This window comes from Anabrus simplex, chromosome 14, assembly GCF_040414725.1.
Source record: "Anabrus simplex isolate iqAnaSimp1 chromosome 14, ASM4041472v1, whole genome shotgun sequence".
In the NCBI taxonomy this organism is placed as follows: domain Eukaryota; kingdom Metazoa; phylum Arthropoda; class Insecta; order Orthoptera; family Tettigoniidae; genus Anabrus; species Anabrus simplex.
In genome coordinates this window covers 18,171,012-18,193,809 of record NC_090278.1, presented here as the reverse complement: position 1 = coordinate 18,193,809, position 22,798 = coordinate 18,171,012, and positions in this window count along the sequence as shown.

The window sequence follows — 22,798 nt, the reverse complement described above, 5'->3', positions numbered from 1 at the left end:
CTAGTGTTTCATTCGTAATTACGCAGCTATTTTTAACCGTTTTACTGTAGGGAATGATGTTACCATTTAGTAAGATGGGCGGGATTGTGACGTTGTTTGAGGAGCTCAGTAATTTTCATGATCCAGTTATGATTGCCCGAGATTTTGTGGAGTTTGTTATAAGAGAATTTCGTCGCCGGAGGTCATTGTTAATATCTTGTCTTGCAGTGTCGATATATTTGAAGATCGTCTGCATAGAGGTAGTGTGTGCTACTTCCTGTCACAGATGGTACGTCATAGATATAAATACAGAAAAGTAAGAACCCTAGAATACTGTCCTGTTGGGCACCACTAAGTTTCATTTTCCATTTAGAGGCCTTGTCGTTTACAGTTACACGCTGCTGACGGTTACTGGGATATGAAGGGCAGCCAGGTCAAAATTTAACACTTCCATTCTCTTTATCACAGTCGGAATTTCTGTAGTATCAAATGCGCTACTGATGTCAAGAAGGATAAGTATAGTGAGCAGTCGTTTGTCCATAGCGTTTTTTCTAATGTCTTCAGTAACCTTGAGAAGTGCTGTCGCGGTACTGTGAACCTTCTTAAATCCAGATTGCAAAGGGTCCAAAAGAGCATCTTTATTTAGTATTCCAGAACTAGCTGGTACAATAAACGTTCAAAGGCTTTAGAGCGCAGGGTGTATGGAAGCAGGACGAGAGTCAGAGGGTGATTGTGTCTACACTTTCAGGTACCGGTAAAATATTGGCTGTTTTCCAAAGAGTAGGGAACGTTCTGTTTTGTAAAGAGCAGTTACACATTTGCGTCAGTATATGTAGGATAACACCCTATGTATAAAAATGATAGGAATATCATCTAAACCTGTAGCCTTTGATTTAATCGAGTAGAAGGCCTTTTAACACAATTTTCTGTGAGAGTGTGAAATTTGAATTTGGATTGGCTGGAGGGGAAGACGGTTAGTCGGTGCAATTAATAGGGGTAGGTTGAATATTTATTCTACTAAAGTAATCGTTCAGTTCGTCAGGTGGAATGTCAGGAGTTGTCTGTCTCTGTTGATGTTTTCCTATTCCCAGAGGTCTAAGTTGGCCCCATGCTCGATTAGATTTTAAGTCGTTAGCTAAATTCCAGGAATATATACATTTTTAAATTTCTGATAAATTGCTTTGTGCGATTTCTTAAGATGCTGTAAGATTCGAAGTTTGTGTCATATAGGGTTTGTTTATAATGTCGAAATCACGAGTCACGGTGGGCCATCATTATGTTGGTTTCATCATCTAGCCATGCGCGCGCGCGCGCGTGTGTGTGTGTGTGTATTTCATTGCTGCATAATTTGTATAAAATGTCACTTCTTTACACTGTAGCTTATCACATGCCAATTATTATAATAAAATTACCGTATTCATTCTAAACCAGAATATTGCATCTTTACTCAAACTGTTTATTCTTGCGTTCATTTCACTTGACTCAAAAGATACGAAATGCTACAATTATGTTATGATGGGAGTAAGAGTGTTTGGTGAGGGGAGGGCGGGAGGTGTCGTCGAAGGAGTCCAGACCCCCCAGGAGTTTTAACGAATGTATTTTTATTAAACATTTTATATATTATGTATATTAATATTAGCTTCCGGAGGCGACTCAATGGCTGAATGATCAGTGTTGAGGCCTTCGGTTGAGAGGGTCCCGGGTTCGATTCCCTGCTGAGTCGGGGGTTTAATTGAGTCTGATTATTTTTTTTGGCTCGGGGACTGGATGTTTTTCCTAACACTTTCCTCTTCATATTCAGATAAAACAATGCACTACCAACGAACAAGCAAACGCACAACAGTGATTACATCAGTCCATACCGGTTTGGCGTCGAGAAGGGCATCCTGCCATTAATCAGGGCCATATCCACATGTGCGACACAGTTTTCACCCGCGACCCCACAGATGTTGGAAAAGCGAAGAAAGATTACTATTAACTTCCATCACTCTTACTTGGATCCAAGGGCACACTTTTCCATTTTCTATACCACCTAAATTGTGGAAGTTTGGATAACTATTAAAATAAAAGGTTGAATGAAGAACTACCTTAATGCCACCCCCCCCCCAGAATGAAATCCTGGCTACGCTACTGCTGGGAGCCATACGTGTAAAAATATTGTGTGTAGACTATTTGTAAGAACAGGTTGGTTCAGGGAATACACAAAAATGTGGGAACTCCATGTAATGAATATAGATAAAATTGAATTTTGATATAGATTGTACTTTCCATACATGACCTACTCAGTATACTATATAATCGTTTCACTCAGTATGTCAACTGAAAATATAAATAGCTTATGCGTATAACAATACTTAAATACAATCCTTTCCCATTTTTGTAACCCAGTACATGTATCTCGGTTGTGATAAATAATAAAGAACAGGATGATTGCGTACCAGTTCAATAAGTTGTTCGTCGTTGTTTTGGTATTCAAAAGCGCGTACAAACTTCACAGCAGAACTCGTCCGTGAAACAGCAAAAATATCGTTGGCGACAATACTGAATATCACTGAGCGGATTCTGCGCCGGACACGACAGTCAGACTCAAACGAACGACATGAATCATCACTGACACGTCACGGATATGTGTGAATACACTTTAAACATGTGATAGTCTAAGAAAGATAGTCTGAGGGGAAGGTTCCTGTAGTTTTCAAGTAAGTCCGAGGACTCTAGCCTAAACAGGGAATAAAGAGTGAGACGTCTCCTTCAACTTGGTGTCGAGGTGACTACGATTTAGTAACCGATAAATCTATCTTGGGAATTCTGAAATATAAATATTTTGTTTCTCCCTCTAGTCTCCTCCTTAAGATGGGATTAGCCTCTGTAACTTCGGGCCTTAATCCCACATAAGATTTTAATGATGTTCTGGTGAAGTGCAAGTGTTCGCCTCCTGACAGTAACTTTAACCTTTAGTTTTTAAATAAGCCCACGTGGGATGAGTAGTCAAAGTCAACATCCTCTTTGTGTCTACGTAGAGCTGATTGTTGAGCGATTAAGGCAGTGAATACTATTATGTTAAAATGTTGGTTGTGCCTTTTAGACCTGGAACATGTAAATTTGGGGAATTGCCCCCTAGAGTGTAATTGTGTGGAGTAAAGACGCTTTTCCTTCTAATATAAAAGTTGAAAGGTGCCTTTGAAAGGCTGGAATTTTATAAGGTTTAGAGAGTAGTTGCCGAGATTATTTTGTGGAGCAAACTTGCTGTTGTACCGTAATCTGGGATATTATGGGAACTGTCTCCTAGAGGTATTATTGAATGGAGCAGAGTTCGCTCTTGTCACATTGGCAAATTAGGAGCTTCAAGCTCGTATTTTATTTAATATTGTCCAATTGAGGCAGTGAATGAGAGAGTGGGCTTATGCCGAGATTTTGTCGAAATTGAGATATTGGTACCTTTCTGTAGGGCTTACATTCATCTTTCAGGTACAAAATATCAGATTTCGGCAGGCTCCTTCCTTTCTTTTTTAAAGAACATATTTTCGGTGAATTACTCATCTCACGTTTATGCTGCGAGAGAGTGGGCTATGCCAAGCAGCTGGATGCATTCAATGCGTGCGCTGTCTGTCGGCTATGCGAGCTGACCGATCGCTGCGCTTTTTCTCAAACACGTGTTAGTTGTGTACAAAATGGTGGGCGGTGAAGGAGAAGTAATAGCGAGCAGAAAATTATCATTTCTAACTGTTCATCAGGTTGTTCCTGCAAAGAAGCAAGGGACTGGATGTAGGTGTAGTGTGCGATCTGTGGCAGCTAATGTTACCTGGTGCAAATACCATGAACTTACGAAAGCTGAAAAAGATGACATATTCTGTGCGTTCTATAAAACAGGTGATTATAATGCACAAAATGCGTTCTTATTTGGACTGATAGGTCAGCAAGAATGCAACGGAATTTACCCAAAGGGGAGAAAAAACGAGCATTTAAGTAGAAGGCACGTATCTTTGACATTTTCTGTGAAAGCTTCCTGTGGTCATCTAGTTAGGGTATGCAGAATGGCATTTTGCGATGTGTTTGGAATATCCAGGAGACGTCTATCTACAGCCAGAGGTGATAGAAAAGCTAATGTGCCGGAAGGAGGCGAATCTGAACGCGAAGGATCATCATCATGTAACAGCTCAATGGTATCACCTTATGTGGATCTCAGAGGTAAGCACGGCAATTACAAGCATAAATTAAGTGAAGAAGATGAGAAATAAGTAATGGACCATATTAAAAATTCCCCCTTGTATGTAAGTCACGGTTGCAGAAAGAAAGTTCAAAAAATTAATTCGAGTTGTGAAATCATTTGCGGTGAAGTATAGGCTCCACAAAGAGAGGTTATCCTGGCATGCAACGTTTTAGGTGTCGCACATACAGGACTATATTTAATACGAAATTTAATATCGTCTTCAAAATGCCTCACGCAGATGCATGCAAAGTATCATACCTCTAGAGATACGGCTACATCAAGTAAGGGCAAGTGCAGCATACAATCTTCTCTCTGCATTTCGATCTGAATGCCTCGAAGGGAACTGTGACTACTGCTTGATAACGTATGACCTTCAGAAAGCTTTATCAACCCCCAAAAATACCAAGAGGAGTGGTATTTTATCTAAGGCAACTCTGGGTGTACAATTTTGGTATTCATATATGCAACCAGAAAATTGCCTTCATGTGTATGTGGTCCGAGAACATTGCATCGCCAGGTGCTTCAGATATTGCATCGCGTCTATTGAAAGTGTTACGTGTACCTGAATATACTTTGGGAAAGCAGACTTTAGGATTCTGTTCTGATTCCTGTTCTCGACAGAACAAAAGTAAAAACCTATATATGATTTATTATGTTCTTGAGATGGCAGGAAGTTTTGACTGCATAGAACATTACTATCTTGTTCCTGGACACAGCTTTCTTGCCTTCTGACCGCGATTTCCGTGTCATCGAAAAGATGATCAGGAAAACGGACTATGTATTCACACCAGAAGATAGGTTTCGTCTCGTGGAACGTTCAAGAGTGAAGAATCCTATTCATGTGAAAGGCATGAAAAGTGAACACCTCAAAAACTTCAACAGTGCCACATAGTTCTTCGTTAGAAACAAGAAAAGTAGGTCAGGTGTTAAAATGCCACTCCGGGAGATTGCCATTCTCGGGATAGACGGTAATATACCCGGTATATTACAGGACAAAACCACCTATTGTGAACTTTCTCCGTGGGAGGAAGTGCAAGTGCTATATACAATACCTGGGAGGCCTCGCAGAGAGATAACACAAGCACCACTAGAAGCACTGAACAGAATATTAATTCCTTCAGAATGGGAAAGTCTATATCCTGTAGGAAAAAGGAATAATAAAGCTAAATACAAGGACTTGATGTCTCTTCTGCCGTACATACCGCAAAATTACCATACGATATACTATGCACTCCAGCCGGATAACTCGAGCACAGCTGAGGATGCCGAGGAAGACCCGGATATCTGAAGGTACTGAAATATTTTTTACTCCGGAATAAGTTCAATTTTTAATTAACCGAAGTTCCAAATATTTTTTATAAAGGACTAAAAGTTTTATAGTAACCGGGTGATGAAAGCAATCCTTGCGTATGTACTATTAGCGAACCTAGAGGTAGTAATGCAAGGTTATTTTGTTTGGTTGTTTGCAGGTGGAAAGGGCCTAAGGAGCCGGTTAAATGATGGAATTATACATTGTAAATAATTTTCCTAAAGTGATTGAAATGTATGCTTTGAAATGGTAACCAATAAATTATATGTCAATAGGAATGTTTTTCTCATTATTACAGCAAACATAAAACTGTAAATATCTCAGTTCCATCCAACTCTGGCATAGCCCACTCTCTCACTCACCGCCTCAATTGTTCTAGGAATTCCTAACACTACTTCTCAAACTCACTTCTGTACCTGAGATTTTGTTATTCGCTTAGCAAATTGTAAAATTTAAAGTATGAAAAATAGCTACAAAGGAAATGAAACCGACAATTTTAAAGTTTTAAATTGATCTTCTATCTTTTGCATATCCACCCACTCGTGCCCGTACCTTCTTTCACCTCTACGTTCCAAAATATCAGCGTATCAGAAATAAATATACTTTCAAAATTTAGTGCATTAAATTATGCTCTCCTCAATTCATTTCTCGCCTATTCACCCCAGTACTTACTTACACCTCTGTGACCCGAGATATTTCCAGAACGACTATAATAATAATAATAATAATAATAATAATAATAATAATAATAATAATAATAATAATAATAATAATAATAATAATAATAATAATACATTTGTACGACTTTATTTCCGTTATACGAAGAATTGGATCATAAAGTTCACTCAGTTGTACCCTCCTTCCATGGCTGTCCACATACGTTACGCCTTATGGACCTGTTGTTGTATTCTTTTTCTCCCCTGAAGCAAGTGACGTCGAATTTGTGTATTCCCGTTTGTTTATACCAACACCTCCTAGATAATAAGGCCTAACAACAGCGTGGTGATATCACGCTAAGGAGGCGATGGCAATGCAGAGAAACGCGGAACATGGTTAAACACAGACATGATTTTAATATTTTCGGTCAATGGAATAATACATTTACTAACAAATAGCGTTTGAATTTTAAAGTATACTGAATTATACTGTCGTTATTACCGTATTATAGTGACTTTGCCATTAAAGATAAATAGCACACAGTTATAAAACACGACGGCATTTTGCAATGTTAACTTACTTAGGCAGAATTGCTAACACCACAACCGAATGTTACAAATATATTTCAATTTACATAGGAATTATGTATGTATGTTCTGTCCGTCAGCGATTCCGCTGGTGGGATCCTCAACAGCTCTGTCATCAGCTGTCATAGATGGCCTAGGCATCACTGAAGAGGCGTACTAGAGAAAAAGAGGAGTGAGGTATTTTCCCGTTGCTTTCCTCACCGAGCCAGATGTTGCTATTACATATCAGTCTGCCAAGCCCACTGAAATACATGCACCAACCGACCCTATGAGCAGTATTTTCACACCATTCATAGCAGGGACTAGCTGCAGAAGGAATGGCATTACTAGTATCACTGATACCTCAGTCACTTTCATTTTGTCAAAGCCAAGGATAAAGCTGAGACAGATCAATGAAAGTAACAAAATTGCTCTAGCCCATACCAGTAGACGTAGTGCACTGTATACACTAGGTCCCGCCAGCAAAGGCACTAAATATGCATTACATGATCTTAAAAGAAAACTAGCACGTATAATATTAGCATAGGCCTAACATCTAAACTGCTGTAGCATCACTGGCAGTATTTGCACACGAGCCTACAATATTTCCTCCCTTGAAGTTCATGTATGGTTTAATGAGAATTTCACATACCATCGATGTTACCAATTTGTCATTCTGTTCGAAACCTTGAACTTTATGTTTTATGAATTCAAGAAAGTATGCAAGTTTCTGTCCTAATATTGGACTACCATTCAGACCGGATCCTACTCTTTTAAAGGTATTGACATGTGGCAACATTAAATTGCTACTATGTCTCATAAATTTGCAAAAATCGCACGGCGCAACAGCCCTGCAAGGCTTGGCCTTGGCCCTGCTCAGCCCGAAGGCCTGCAGATTACGAGGTGTCTTGTGTTCGGCAGGACGAATCCTTTCGGCTGTTATTCTTGGCTTTCTAGACCAGGGCCGCTATCTCACCGTATGACGGCTCGCAAATGTAATCACGTAGGCTGAGGGGACCTCGAACCAGCCCTCAGATCTAGGTAAAAATCCGTGACTTAGCCGGGAATCGAACCCGGGGCCTCCGTGTAAGAGGCAGGCATTATATCCCATCACCACGGGGTCGGCCGTAAATTTGTAAACATGAGGAGATATCAGGCAGAAGTTTGAACAAATAACAAGAAAATCATACACATGCTCCTTTATGAACTAAGAAATGTTTTAACTGCGACTATTAAATTAACTGTTGGAACATCATCCTCGGTGTTCAATTCACCAACTAGGACTAGAATTAACTTATTTTTTGAAGTTTTCTACACATTGTTACAGTCATTCCTTGTAGTGCAGCTATGATGTTTTGTAACTAAAGAATATACCGCATTTGTATTAGTAATTTTGTTCACATATACACGTACATTACAAATATTTTATACTTTAATAAAACCCGTTTAGAATAAAGGCCATGTCCTATTAGATGGTCACGTATTCTATGCAGTATGCTGGCTTTGATGTATCGACGTACAGAAAAATTACTTACGTTCCCTTCATCACAGTACAACAACCATCAGGTAACAACATGTTTATTGTACTTTTCAGCTGTGTAAGATGGTGGATTGAAATTCTGTGTACAGTATGAGATATGTACAATCTTCAATGGCTCTGTTTATTGGTCCTCTGTCTATTTTACTTTTTTGCCTGGTTCTTCTCTTCACCTGCCAGAATGTGACGATAAATATGATGGGCAGTTGGGAAAGATATAAGCCACTGCAGTCTCTGTCAGTCATGGTCTTGGAAGAGGAGTAGTTAAAAGTTTTTCCTGAGGATCAGTACCTGTTACGTTCCATAAAATATCACCGACTTTGAAATGTCTGTGGCATACCTTAAAATAATGTATCACCGTGAGCGAAATTTGTGCATTTACAGAGTGAATCGGCCTACACCAGCAGCTCTTGTAGGGGGTATGTTTTAATGCGTATAATAATAATAAAAAAATAATAATACCGTTGAAATAATGTATTCCATGATTGTGAGCTAACATAACCTTATATCATTGAAGAGTAAATATGCCTACATTTCACCAGCTGTTGCGTGTAGTTAAATACGTCATAGCTCTATGCTGATTATGATTGTGTGAGAATGTAATAATAATAGTTACTCACGACCGAGTTATTAGTAAATCTGTAGCCTTGTCTTGGAATTGCACGTAAACTTACTGCCGCATAACCTCGTCTTTCGGAAACATAATACATGCACTTCGTTATCACTGTCGCAATTCTCCTTACAGTTGAGTACCCAACACATCGGTACCATTACGTACAACGGTATTAGCAATCGGCACCACTAAACGAATTAAAACTCTTCTAATTTCAGCATTACATGACAAACTCATTGCTGTGTTATTATTGAAAAGTTTCAAGCTTGCCTGCCGATGCTGACGTCACAGTATATTCCCAGAACGGTTGTGAGGCCTTATATCTGGGAGGTGTTGTTTATACCCTCTTGATATCCTCTTTGGGCCAGACATAGATTGACATTGCACCTAGTTGTCTTTTTAATATGTGTCGTACACTCCATCGCAAGGGTAACGTTTTTACTGACTCCCTGAGCTCTCTACATGCAATATCGTCTTTAAAACCATCCACCAACTGGTATGTGTACAATGTTAAAAAATTACTTTTCGATTTAGAACAAGCTGGACAACAAATGACGTTAGTGTGGATACCAGGACACTCGGGCATTACTGGTAATACCATAGTGGATCAATTGGCAAAGGACGCGGCAAATGCTACCGATAATATACAGCAAATAGCCGAGCCTTATATGGTCTTACTAACCTCCATAAAGCTTGAAAGCACCAACACGTGGAATGAGATTTGGCAGGAAACCTCCACATATAAAGGCAGGTTAAGAATTCCGTTTCCAACCAGTATATCCTGTCTCTTGCATAAGCCCTCTCCGCAAATCGTTCATGTAATTAATCGCTTTCTTGAAAAATAAGTTACTAACATAGTTCGTGTTACCAACATACCCCCCCATAAGTAACCACTTTACAGAATAAAGACGTCCTAACATTTCGCAGAATAGTTCTTGATTGAAATGTAACTCCGTTTTCGTAATATATTTAGAACCGGTTATGCGTATTTTGTTTACCAGCACTCTTTAGGACCCCGTGATTTCATTACTTACATTACTCGTAGTTTTAGAATCCCTATGACATCATCAAGTAGGTTGGTAGCTTTGTGTGTGTATATTGCGTTGCCTACGTTATAATACAAGGCCTGGAAATAGAGCCCGTAAAACGCTATGGTAGTGGTTACACTGAAGTTCAATGCCGGGCCGCTAGGATCGTTATCCTGTACCAGGTTCGCGCCTTTAAACGTGTTCATTAGCTGAGTTGGTTGTGAATGTATTATGTATTCCTCTGATGTTAAGCATTCGCAGTTCCAGTCATGGTTTATTCACGAGAAATTAAAAGTAGTCGATTTTCGTTTCATAAGTTTCCAGTGAATGTTCAATGTTCGAATCATTATACATACGAAGTATGCATGAGATACGAATTCAAGCTGATCGAGGTAGGCCTCTGTTCCTAAGTTTTGAGAGTTACGTCATAAGAATCGGGCGATCCCAAAATTTGTCATTGGACTTTTTTGTAAACAATGCTACCGTGACCGACGATCATTTGAGAGGCATCTTCGCACTCAGAAATCTTAAATTAGGAAACCAACGAGGAAAATAATTTGCCCCACAAATTTGGCGAAAATGAATATAGCAAGAGCTAAAAATATTTATTTTCCGCTGAAATAATCTCGGGTTTGAAAAGTATGGAGGTGGTTTGTCCGAAAGCAATAAAGACAGTTTAAATTAAGCCATTTGTTTTATGGAGCATTTTATGAAATTGTTCGATGCGCATGACGTCTGCATCACCTCACATGGGACATATTTCAGGAACGAGAACAAACGAGCATCTTTTAACCGGGTGAGTTGGTCGTACGGTTAGGGGCGCGCGGCTGTGAGCTTGCATCCGGGAGATAGTGAGTTCGAATCCCACTGTCGGCAGCCGTGAAGATAGTTTTCCATGGTTTCCCATTTTGACACCAGGCAAATGCTGGTGCTGTACCTTAATTAAGGCCACGGCCGCTCCTTTCCAACTCCTAGGCCTTTCCTATCCCATCATCGCCATTATACCTATCTGTGTCGGTGCGACGTAAAGCCACCAGCAAAAAAAGCATCTTTTAGTACCGCAGAAGAACGCCTCAGTTGGTTAATTAATGATTTCCTGTCATATATTAAGAAACTTCAAATGCATTCAGAGAAAGAAAAAAAGATTCATGAGAGAAATGTCCAATCCACTGTGGCCTGCGTAAAATACCTCATAAGTATACATTTGCATTATGCATTGACGAGAAACCTAACGAGCTATAACATCGAGCTCTTCTTCAGCTACCTAAGACGCCAAGCGGAATAAAATGACATTATGGTTCGTGTGGCTAAAGAACTAACAGACTGTAAAGGCTGTTTAGAACATACCTCTTCTCCAGCTACTCAAAGTCCAACATCGTGTCTTATTCGTTTTCAAGATCGAGGAGCCCTAAGGTACCGAAAATCATCGTCTGTGGCACTTCTGCACTGAACGACGGAATTTGTCACCTCCACTACGCAGTACTTGCCCCGAATAGAGTTACTTAAATGTGTACGTATATTTTTTCGAAAGACATATTCAACAGTGAAGTTAAGTGTGGAAAGTGTAAAGGCGACAAACCACCTCTTTTTCTACTTTGAAAATTTGTGAGACCTCTGTTAGACAACATTGCTTTGAGCCACTCAAGTAGAAGAGAAAAAGTTTTGAAACTTGATAAGAAGCCCCTCAAGAGGAAAGTTTTGAAACTTCAATGACATATCCAAGCCAATGCAGCACCGCTCTGCCCGGTCCAGTGCGTGTAAGTAGAAAAGGCGTCGAGAAGGGTCACTCTGACGTAAAGATTAGCACCTTGTGTCCCTGTGTTTTTCGTAGTGAAATCCTTGAATTCTATTCCAAGTAACACACCCCTCACAGTAACGATACAATCCCCGATTAGGCACACTTACAGGAAGAAAAGAAGAAGAAACTGACAGAAGAGCGAGTGATCCCAGGGTTAATATTTTCAGTGTCTTTATACCAGCTAGACTATATAAACCACTGTTAATAGAGAGCTTACCGACGCAATTGCATTAGAGACGGGGAGATTCTGAACGAGTGATTCAAAATTAACGAATCATTGCACTGAATGACTGAGTCATGATTCAGTGAACGAAATGAACCGACTCGTTTGTGAATCGAAAGCTGAATCGAGTGATGGCAGCCACAGCTCGTTCGTTCTGATTCATATCGCCAAATCGGGTATCCACCATTTTTGAAACAATGACATGTGAAGAACGACTCTGTAACTTTTCATTTACCCTGAACGAAAAGTCCGGTTCACAAGTCAAACACTCCTAACCTAACCTTACAGGATTTTTTAAAAATAAGAAATTACCACGCCATTTCAAGTCACACACTTCACGGAACTGTAATATACATTCTAATTCCAGCTCGTTGCGAAATGCTAGGTTAAGTTTACTTCATGTTTCCCGTTCCCGTTCTCGTTCTCGTAAACTACTGTGAACTAACGTGTGGAACATGGAAGCAAATACAGTAGAGACAATACGCGACACTTACGGATTTCGCCTTGCTAAAATGGGAGACAATTCGACGGTGGCGCTCCTAGTGACTTGACCTGAACAAATCGCGCTAAATTCAAATATGAATGGAAATGTATATACGGAAGTGGATAAATAAATTACGTCTAGAAAGAAAGTGGTATTGAGATAATAACTTCGAAGTTGCTAAAGCAATTCTGGATAAATGAATGAAGAATTATTTAAAAGGTAATTATTCAAAGACTGAAATTAGACACATAAACAAGATATGAAATTGGCTGCTGTGAAATGGCTTGATCTTTCATTTATGCGTTACCTTTTTTAGCTTTAGCATTCCTGCCTGAACTTTTACGGTTGGATTTGTCTTTTTTTCTCATTTAAAATATGGTATGATCACATTAAGACACTCGTAAATAAAATATCGGCACATTCCTTACACACATGATGCAATGAATTAACATTTAAAAGCTGGACAATTTTCCTCTTAACATGAAGCCTACTAACAGAAAGAAAAACGATAAAATTCCGGCTTTAATCTCAGAAGAGGGATTAAAGAAAGAAAGGTATGAAAATGTTGTCGATAGTGATGCTTTGAGGAATATTTGCGTACAATTAGAGTAAAAATGTAACATACCCTTGGCTGTATAGTCGAGGATTTTTAAAGTCGCTGGCATGGAAATGATCTGAACAGATCTTATAATCCTTATATAAGCGTAACGTTCATTCTTTCTTGTACACCTTATCCAAATCACTTCTGTGACATTTCAAAACCCACAGATCACACCTACAACAACACATCGGTATTGAAGGTTAACTGCTGCACTATACAATAAAATATGCGTATTACATTTTATGCCAGTTAAAATATGGGTCGAGCAGGTCCAAAGATTATGAAGTACTATAAAAATCTCTGTCACTGGAAGAATATATATGCAAACACAATATTACTTACATGTTCTTGTCACAAGGGAACCTGAAGAACGACCGCGCATTTTTCTCTACTTCGTAATTACTGCAGCCAAACACAGCACATACCTTTCCCCTCATGTTGAGAGGAGATATCAAGGAATGTCACACGCTACTATTTAATTATGTCAGCTCACTGGAAACGCTTATATAACACCAAAAACTACACACAAAAATACACGTGCTCTTATGAGAGAATCAGTACTGTTCAGGTCTATCCGCTAGAGTGAGCTCCAATAGCTGTCCCTCGATATGTCGCTCAGTGTCGCGTATTGTCTCTACTGTATTTGATGGAAGCCTCCCCGTTCTGGTTCTCAGCCCAGTAGCGTAGCCAGGATTTCAGTTTGGGGGAGGAGGGGGCATTCATCCAGAATTTTATTTTGATAGGTGTCCAAACTTCCATAGTTTAGGTGGTGTAGAATACCGAAAAAAGGAAATGGGTGTCCTAGGATCCAAGTAAGAGTGGTGAATTCGTGCGGATTCCGGAAGCTAATAGTAATTTTCTTCTTCTTTTCTTCTTCTTCTTCTTCCCCCGCTTTTCCCACATCTGTGGGGTCGCGGGTGCGAACTGTGTCGCACATGTGGATTTGGCCCTGTTTTACGGACGTATGTCGTTCCCGACGCCAACCTTATATATAGAGGGATGTGATCAGTGTTGTGTGTTTCTTTGGTGGTTGGTAGTGTAGTATGTTGTCTGAATATGAATATGTTGGGACAAACACCTAATCCCCAGCCAGAAGAATTAATCAGACTCGATTAAAATCCCCGACCCAGCCGGGAATCGAACCCGGGACCGTCTGAACCGAAGGCCTCAAGACTGATCATACAGCCAATGAGTCGGACTCCGTAAGTTAATATTAATGTACAATTATATATAAAATGCTCAATAAAAGTATATTCGTTAAAACTCCTGGGGTGTCTGGACTTCTTGGACGACAACCCTCCCCCCCCCCCCGGCTACCTCTGTTACTCCCATCCCAACATAACTGCAGCATTTCATATATTCCGAGTACAAGTGAAATGAATGCAAGAATAAACAGTTTGAGTAAGGAAGCAATATTCTGGTTTAGAATTAATACGGTAATGTTATTATAATAATGGTCATGTGATAAGTAATAAAGAAGTGACATTTTATACAAATAATGCGGTAAAGATATATACACACACACACACACCCGTCGAATACTGGTTTCTCGTCCTTCTTGTCCATGGATAGATGATGAAGGCAAGAGAATGATGGCCCACCGCGACTCGTTATTTCGATATTATAAACAAACCCTAGATGGCACCGACTTCGAATCTAACCGCATCTTAAGAAATCGCACAAAGCAGTTAATCAGAAATTTTTAAAAATGTATATATTTTCGGAATTTAGCTAACAATTTTAATTCTAATCGCGCACGGGACAACTTTAAAGCTCTGGGAATAGGAAAACATCAACAGAGACAGACAACTCCTGACATTCCACTTGACAAACTGAACGATTACTTTAGTAGAATAAATAATCAACCTACCCAAATTAACTTTACCGACTCACCGCCCTCTCCTCCAGCCAATCCACCATTCACATTTCACAGTGTCACAGAAAATCAGGTGAAAAGGCTCTGTACTCGATTAAATCAAAGACTACAGGTGTAGATGATATTCCTATTACTTTTATACATAACATTATGGGTGCTATCTCGCCTATACTGACGCACATACTGAACTATTGTTTACTAAACGGAACTTTCCCTACTGTCTGGAAAACAGCCAATATTATATCGGTACCTAAGAGTTTAGACCCACAATCACCCTCTGACTATCGTCCTATGTCCGTACTCCCTGCGCTTTCTAAAAACTTTGAACGTTTAGTATACGAGGAAGTTATGGAATACCTAAATAAAAATGCTCTTTTGTACCCTTTACAATCTGGATTTGAGAAGGGTCACAGTACCGCGACAGCACTTTTGAAGGTTACTGAAGACATTAGAAACGCTATGGACAAACGACTGCTCACTATACGTATCCTTCTTGACTTCAGTAGCGCCTTTGACACTATAGTAATTCCGACTATGATAAAGAAAATGGAACTGCTAAATTTCGACCTGGCTGTGCTTAAGGTTTTTAGTTCTTATTTGAGTAACCGTCAACAGCGTGTAACAGTAAACGACAAGGCCTCTAAATGAAAAAGGAAACTTAGTGTTGCCCCACAGGGCAGTATTCTACGGCCCCTAATTTTCTGTATTTTTGTCAATGACATACCATTTGTGACAGGAAATAACACACATGACCTCTGTGCTGACGATCTTCAAATATATCGACACTGCAAGACAAGATATTAACAGGAACCTCCGACGACTCAGTGTACTGTATATGCACAACGAAACTCTTTTATACTAAACTGCAAAAAAAAAAAAAACCTCAGACAATTATAATTGGATCACGAAAATTACTGAGTTGCTCAAACAATGTCGCAATCCCGCCTATCCTACTGAATCATTCCCTACAGTAAAACGGTTTAAAATCCTGGCGTAATTATGAATGAAGCAGTTGATTGGTCTGATCACACGAAACAAATACGTTAATGATTTTTGGAGTTCTTCACCCTCTTAAACGGCAGAGGGATGTATTTCCATTTGAGCTACAGGCTAAACGAATACAGACACTCATTCTCCCTATTTTCGATTATTGTGACGGTGTTTTAGTTGACATGACGAGAGAAGAAACATTTAAACTTCAACGAGCACTGAATTCCCGCCTGCGATTTATTTACAATATCGGGTACGATGTTCATATCACCCCATACTATCAGGCTGTCTCATGGCTGATGTCTGATAAACGCCGGCACCTACACACTCTAACGATGGTGATCAGAGTGGTAGCTGAAAGTCAGCCAATGTATATTTCTTGTAAATTCATCTCTTTATCATCATTTCACAACTTAAATACACGTTCTAGATTCATTCTTTCTATTTCACAGCACCGCACAAATAACATTAATAGATAATTTGTGGTGACTGTTGTCAGATTATGTAATTCCCTGCAAGTTCAGGTCAGAGAAACTAGTTTTTTTTAAATCACGATTTAAGGCCACCTGCCGAGACTACCAGCTGAGGACAGCTGACTGAATGGTTGAAGTATAAATGTGTGCGTTCCTGAGGATTAGCCATTTTTAAGAGTTTTGAATATTAATTAGTTGTAATATTAATTTAGTAAGTAATTTATTTAAATTTATTTTCAATTATATTAATTTTTGTAGTTTTAACTATTTTAAGTATCTCAGTATTTTATTTAAGATTCTGATTAGTATGTGGTTAAGTGTACGAGAGAGCCTGCAGCCCTAACTTCGCCACTGTACTGAAGGCACTAATAAATAAATAAATAAATAAATAAATAAATAAATAAATAAATAAATAAATAAATAAATAAATAAATAAATAAATAAATAAATACATAAATAAATAAATAAATAAATAAATAAATAAATAAATAAATAATGTAAAGCGTATGGGTATAGATGTTTTGTTAGTTGGTAAAGATAAATACGCGTTACAACATATGCTAGGTAGGGTTTACCTTGTCCTATTAGTTTCCAACGCGGTTAGGGCCACGCAGCTGTGAGCTTGCATCCGGGAGATAGTGGATTCGAACCCAAATGTCGGCAGCCCTGAAAATGTTTTCCCGTGGTTTCCAATTTTCACACCAAGCAAATGCAAGAGCTGTACTTTAATTAAGGCCACGGCCGCTTCCTTCCCACTCCTGAGCCTTTCCTATCCCACCGTCGCCATAAGACCTATCTGTGTCGGTGCGACGTAAATTCTTTCCCCGCAAGCCTGAGATACAGAATATAGTAGTATTATGTATAATTTTTATTAACGTGTCAGAAACCAACGATACTGAGCTGTTGCCATTTCAACACCGTTTTAAGGGACACCGATCCAAGCCGGGATTTGAACCTGCGAACTCGGTTTTCTGTGGTTTCCCATTTTCACACGAGGCAAATGCTGGGGCTGTACCTTTATTAAGGCCACGGCAGCTTCTTCCCACTCTCAGCCCTTTCCTTTCCCTTCGTCACCTTAAGACCTACGGTGCGACGTAAAGCAAATTCTAAATAAAAAATTAAAATCTTTTCAGAAGCCCTTCCAAGGAAAAGTTGTATCCACACTACTGGACTGGACTTAAATTATTTTGTGGGTACGCCGCTGAATCCACTCACCATTTAAGGTACAAGGTAAGTCCGAAGAATGGTTGGATACTCAAAATAAGCCACCATAAATGTTGCGGTTCTGGCTCAAAAGTGTAAGGAAACGTAAGGGACGGGATATAGTGTTTTAAGTAGAATCCGTATCAATAGAACGTGACTTCCCATTTTAAAAATGTTTCATGTATCGACTGCGATTCAAGCCTGGGCCGTCCTGATGAGAAGATAGAACCATTGGAACTGAGTTTTCACGCCCGCCAATTACAAAATAGTTACCCGCACTTTTGATGGTGCCATTTGAGGTTCCAATCAGTCCCCGGGCATTTGACAAAATATATAGGCCTACCTATCGAACTTAGGCACGACTCCGCGATTGACTTGCTATTTTAAAAGTAACAAAAAACCTTTTTCATAACTTACCGAGGATGCACATAGTGTTGGCTTCTCAGTGACAAAAAAAAGTTACTTATATAGCACAAAATGAGGAACTAACGTGCGGCTCTCAATCCTCTCACAGTCTTTCCAACGCTGCAACTTAAACACAGCACATCTCTCAACCACGGTACAACCCGAGGTTCCCTAGGATATTGTTGTTTCCTGGAACCGATATGCAAAAGCTGACACGATGTTGTAAGCTTGCAACTGTTTCTGGACGTAGCCCCCCGTTATCTCGGTGGTCACGTTCCGGCCCCCTACTGAGTAATCCCGTGCTAATTGCCCCTTTCTTCATGTCTTGACATTTGCCAACACACGGTTACATTCTCAATACTGAGGCCTCTACAGGGAAATAACCCCGCGCATCACAATCCTAAGTGTCTTCCTTTCATTCAAGCGGTACAAATATGGAGAATTATGCATGGCCCTATTGAGCCCTGCTAGTAGATTCTTGTCGCTACGTTAACTTAACATTTCGGCGTAAGTTTTTAAGTTGTTCGTACCGTACGTAAAACAACGGCTGATCCTCGCTCTTGTTTCAGGAAATATTTTTTTTGGGGGGGGGGGACGGCCCCACTGCCCCCCCCATTGGCTACGCCAGTGTCTCAGCCCTTAGTAAGAATCGATTTTATTGTTTAAATCTTGTCATGTCATGAAGTGTATATGCAAGTGGAAGTGGAATAGCTAACCATGATTTCTTTGAAGTATATAGGCAATACAAGACTATTAAGGTGGAATACTTAAAGTAATTTTCATCATGATGACGGAGGGAGCAAATAAAGCAAGGCATAAATGCTCCAAGTGATAGATTCTTCTGAATGTGATATATACACCAGTTATTATCTGACACATAACCTCAATTATTTTTTAAGCATTTTCCTAAATTGTTCCATATTTCCCCCTTTGGCGTTCGCCTTTCTGGTTTCTATGGTTACTCTGAGGAGCAGCAGTACATTAAGGGACAACCGTACTTAAAAAAAAAGGGCAAGTCACCGAACCTGTCAGCTTGCACTTGGGAGATAGTAGTTTGAACTCCACTGTCGGCAGCCCTGCTTCCTTCCTAGTCCTAGCCCTTTCCTATCCCACTGTCACCATAAGACCTATCTGTGTCGGTGCAACGTAAAGAAGATCAAAGGTATTTTTTTAAAGACAGTCAGATGCTTTACTTCTATAACGCATTGTCTTATTGGCGGCAATGCACTATTTAATAATAATAATAATAATAATAACGTGTTGGCTTTACGTCCCACAAATTACATTTTCCGTTTGCGGAGACGCCGAGCTGCCGAAATTTTGTCCCGCAGGAGTTCTCTTACGAGTCAGTAAACCTACCGGCACGAGGCTGATGTATTTGAGCACATTCAAATTCCACCGGACTGAGCAGGATCGAACCTTCCAAGTTGGGATCAGAAGGCCAGCCCCTCTACCGTCTGAGCCACTCAGCCCGGCATAGTCATCCGGTATTTACTGTTTATGAACCATTAATCTTGCCAAATAGACCATGATCCATTTGAGGATGACATTACATCCATTCCATAGACTTACCTTTGGGCACAAATTCGTTTCCTATTATTTCACTCCCCACTACATTTAGTTTCATATATTTTAAAAATAATTCTTCAGTAAAAAAATAAAAAAATAAAGAACTGATGGTGAGCTGCTGTCAATATTGACTTTCGAATTGTCACAAAAATGTTCATATCTACTATAAATTTCAAATTCGATTGTCGTATAATTTCCAATGGTAGCTTCTTAAGTTTGGAAAGGATTGGTCGGACAGTGCTGTAGCATTTTTCGACTGTAACCTCCAAAAAGTATATTAATCTAGTTAAAATGCTAGCGATTACCTACATTTCACTTCTTGTAACTTGTAAAGCAGTAGCAGTTATAAATAACATAACGGAATGGTTCATCTGAGTCCATAGTTTCGCTTTCGGTTCTCCGTCACGTGGTGATCGAATGAAGGAATCATTTTGGTGAATCGATTCAAGTGAATAGATGTAAATAGAAGCCAGTAGTATAATTGGATGGTTCTGCGGCACCTCCGCCGCCGCACGCCTCCTCCTCCGCCGCCTCCTCCGCCAGTGGCCTCCCAGTGGCCTCCTCCACCTCCACCTCAGCCAGTGGCCTCCCAGTGGCCTCCTCCACCTCCACCTCAGCCAGTGGCCTCCCAGTGGCCTCCTCCACCTCAGCCAGAGGCCTCTTCCAGTGCTGCCAACTTAACCTAACTAGCGCGAGATAAACAAAGCTACGTGCTTTTTGACAGACAACAACGCACCGCTAACCTCAGTACTGCCATCTTGACGGGCCTAAACCTCAGTAGTGCCAACTTAACCTCACAAGCGCGAGGTAAACAAAGCCACGTGCTTTTTGAGACGGGCCTAAACCCCAGTAGTGCCAACTTAACCTAACTAGCATGAGGTAAACAAAGCCACGTGTTTTTTGACAGCCACGTGCTTTTTGACAGATTTGTAAACAAAGCCACGTGCTTTTTGACAGACAACAACGCATCGCTAACCTCAGTACTGCCATCTTGACGGGAATAAACCTCGGTGGTACCAACTTAACCTAACTAGCTCGAGATAAACAAAGCCACGTGCTTTTTGACAGCTGTCATCCGCCATCTTTAAACTACAGAGCGCTGTGCTGCCCTCTTTCGTCACCTGTCATCGGCAGTGCTGCCATCTTGGCGGGCCTAAACCTTAGTGCTACCAACTTAACCTCACTAGCTCGAGATAAGCAAATCCACGTGCTTTTTGACAGCCACGTGCTTTTTTGACAGCTGTCATCCGCCATCTTTAATCCATAGAGCACAGTGCTGCCCTCTTTAGCTACTTACCTTTGAAATGTGGTGGCGGATAATTTGAAAAATTTTTTTGACAGCAGCCATCTTGCATCGCAAACCTCAGTGCTGCCCTCTTTAGCTAGATACCTGTGGTAGCAGACAATTCCACGTGACAGCAGCCATCTTTAATCAAGAGAGCACCGTGCTGCCCTCTATGTGGTGGCGGCAAATTGAAAAATTCCACGTGCTCTTGTTTGGAAACAAACTCACGTGCTTTTTTGACAGCTACCATCCACCATCTTTAATCAACAGAGCACAGTGCTGTACTCTTTAGCTAGATACCTTTAAAATGTGGTGGCGGCAATTTGAAAAATTCTATGTGCTCTTGTTGGGAAACAAAGCCACGTGCTTTTTTGACAGCTGTCATCCGCCATCTTTAATCAATAGAGCACCGTACTGCTATCATGCGGGCAATTTCGTCACCTATCACCCGCCATCTTTAATCTACAGAACACCGTGCTGCCCTCTTCATGGCTACTACCTTAAGCATGTAGTAGCGGGCAATTTGAAAAGTTCTGTTAGCTATCATCCGCCATCTTTAATCAAGAGAGCACCGTGCTGCCATCTTTAGCTAGATACCTTTGAAATGTGGTGGCGGCAAATTGAAAAATTCCACATGCACTTGTTTGGAAACAAACTCACGTGCTTTTTGACAGCTACCATCCGCCATCTTTAATCAACAGAGCATAGTTCTGCCCTCTTTAGTTTGAAATGTGGTGGCGGCAAATTCCACATGCTCTTGTTTGGTAAACATAGCCACGTGCTTTTTTGACAGCTATCATCCGCCATCTTTAATCCAGAGAGCACCGTGCTGCCCTCTTTATCGCAGTAGATGTAAATTCGTCACCTGTCATACGCAGTGCTGCTATCTTTAGCTAGATACCTTTGAAGTGTGGTGGTGGATAATTTAAAAAGAAAAATTCTACAGCAGTCCTCTCTCGACGCTAATTGCATAAGATGGCGGCTATACATGACTCCTTAAGGGTGCTTACGCAAGATGGCTGCTATACACAGGTTCTTATGAGACGCCCTTGGGATGCTTGCGCAAGATGGTGGTTATACAAGGCTCCTTATGAGACACCCTAGTGATGCTTGCGCAAGATGGCGGTTGCTCTTATGAGGCGGCTTAAGGGTCCTTGCACAAGATGGCTAGAGACGCCCTAAGGATGCTTGCGCAAGATGGCGGACACAAGATGGCGGCTATACACGTCTCCTTATGAGACGCCTTAAGGGCGTGGCGGTTGCTCTTATGAGGCGGCTTAAGGGTCCTTGCACAAGATGGCTAGAGACGCCCTAAGGATGCTTGCGCAAGATGGCGGACACAAGATGGCGGCTATACACATCTCCTTATGAGACGCCTTAAGGGTGCTTGCGCAAGATGGCTGCTGCTCTTAGCTTAGAGGCTAACGTGTCGTGCTAGTTCGATTCATTAAATTTAGGGCTTAAATGCAAAATGTTAAATATCTCGAAAGCAGTGCACCGTAGAGCAAAACGGACAAAATTTTTCTGCCTAATACCTAGGTTCGCAGTATGAGGAACAAGAAAATCATAGTCTAATGATGGGATCAACGGTTCGGTTCCTACTTAGGCCCTTTGGCATTTGCTCTGTTTTAGCTTGTATTGAAGCGAGTCTTCGTAACATGATCAGGTTTAGCTATGGTAGAGAGTATAACGTGCCGTGCAGGTTCGATTCATTAAATTTGGAGGCTTAAATGCAAAATGTTAAATATCTCGAAAACGATGCATCGTAGAGCAAAACGGACAAAATTTTTCCGCCTAATACGTAGGTTCGTAGTATCAGGAACAAGAAAAACATAGTCTAATGATGAGATCAACGGTTCGATTCCTACTTAAGCCCTTTGCCATTCGCAGCTATCTATTTCTACAAGATGGTGGCTGCTCTTATGAGAAACAAGATGCCTTGAGACGTCCTAGGGATGCTTACGCAAGATGGCAGACACAAAATGGTGACTA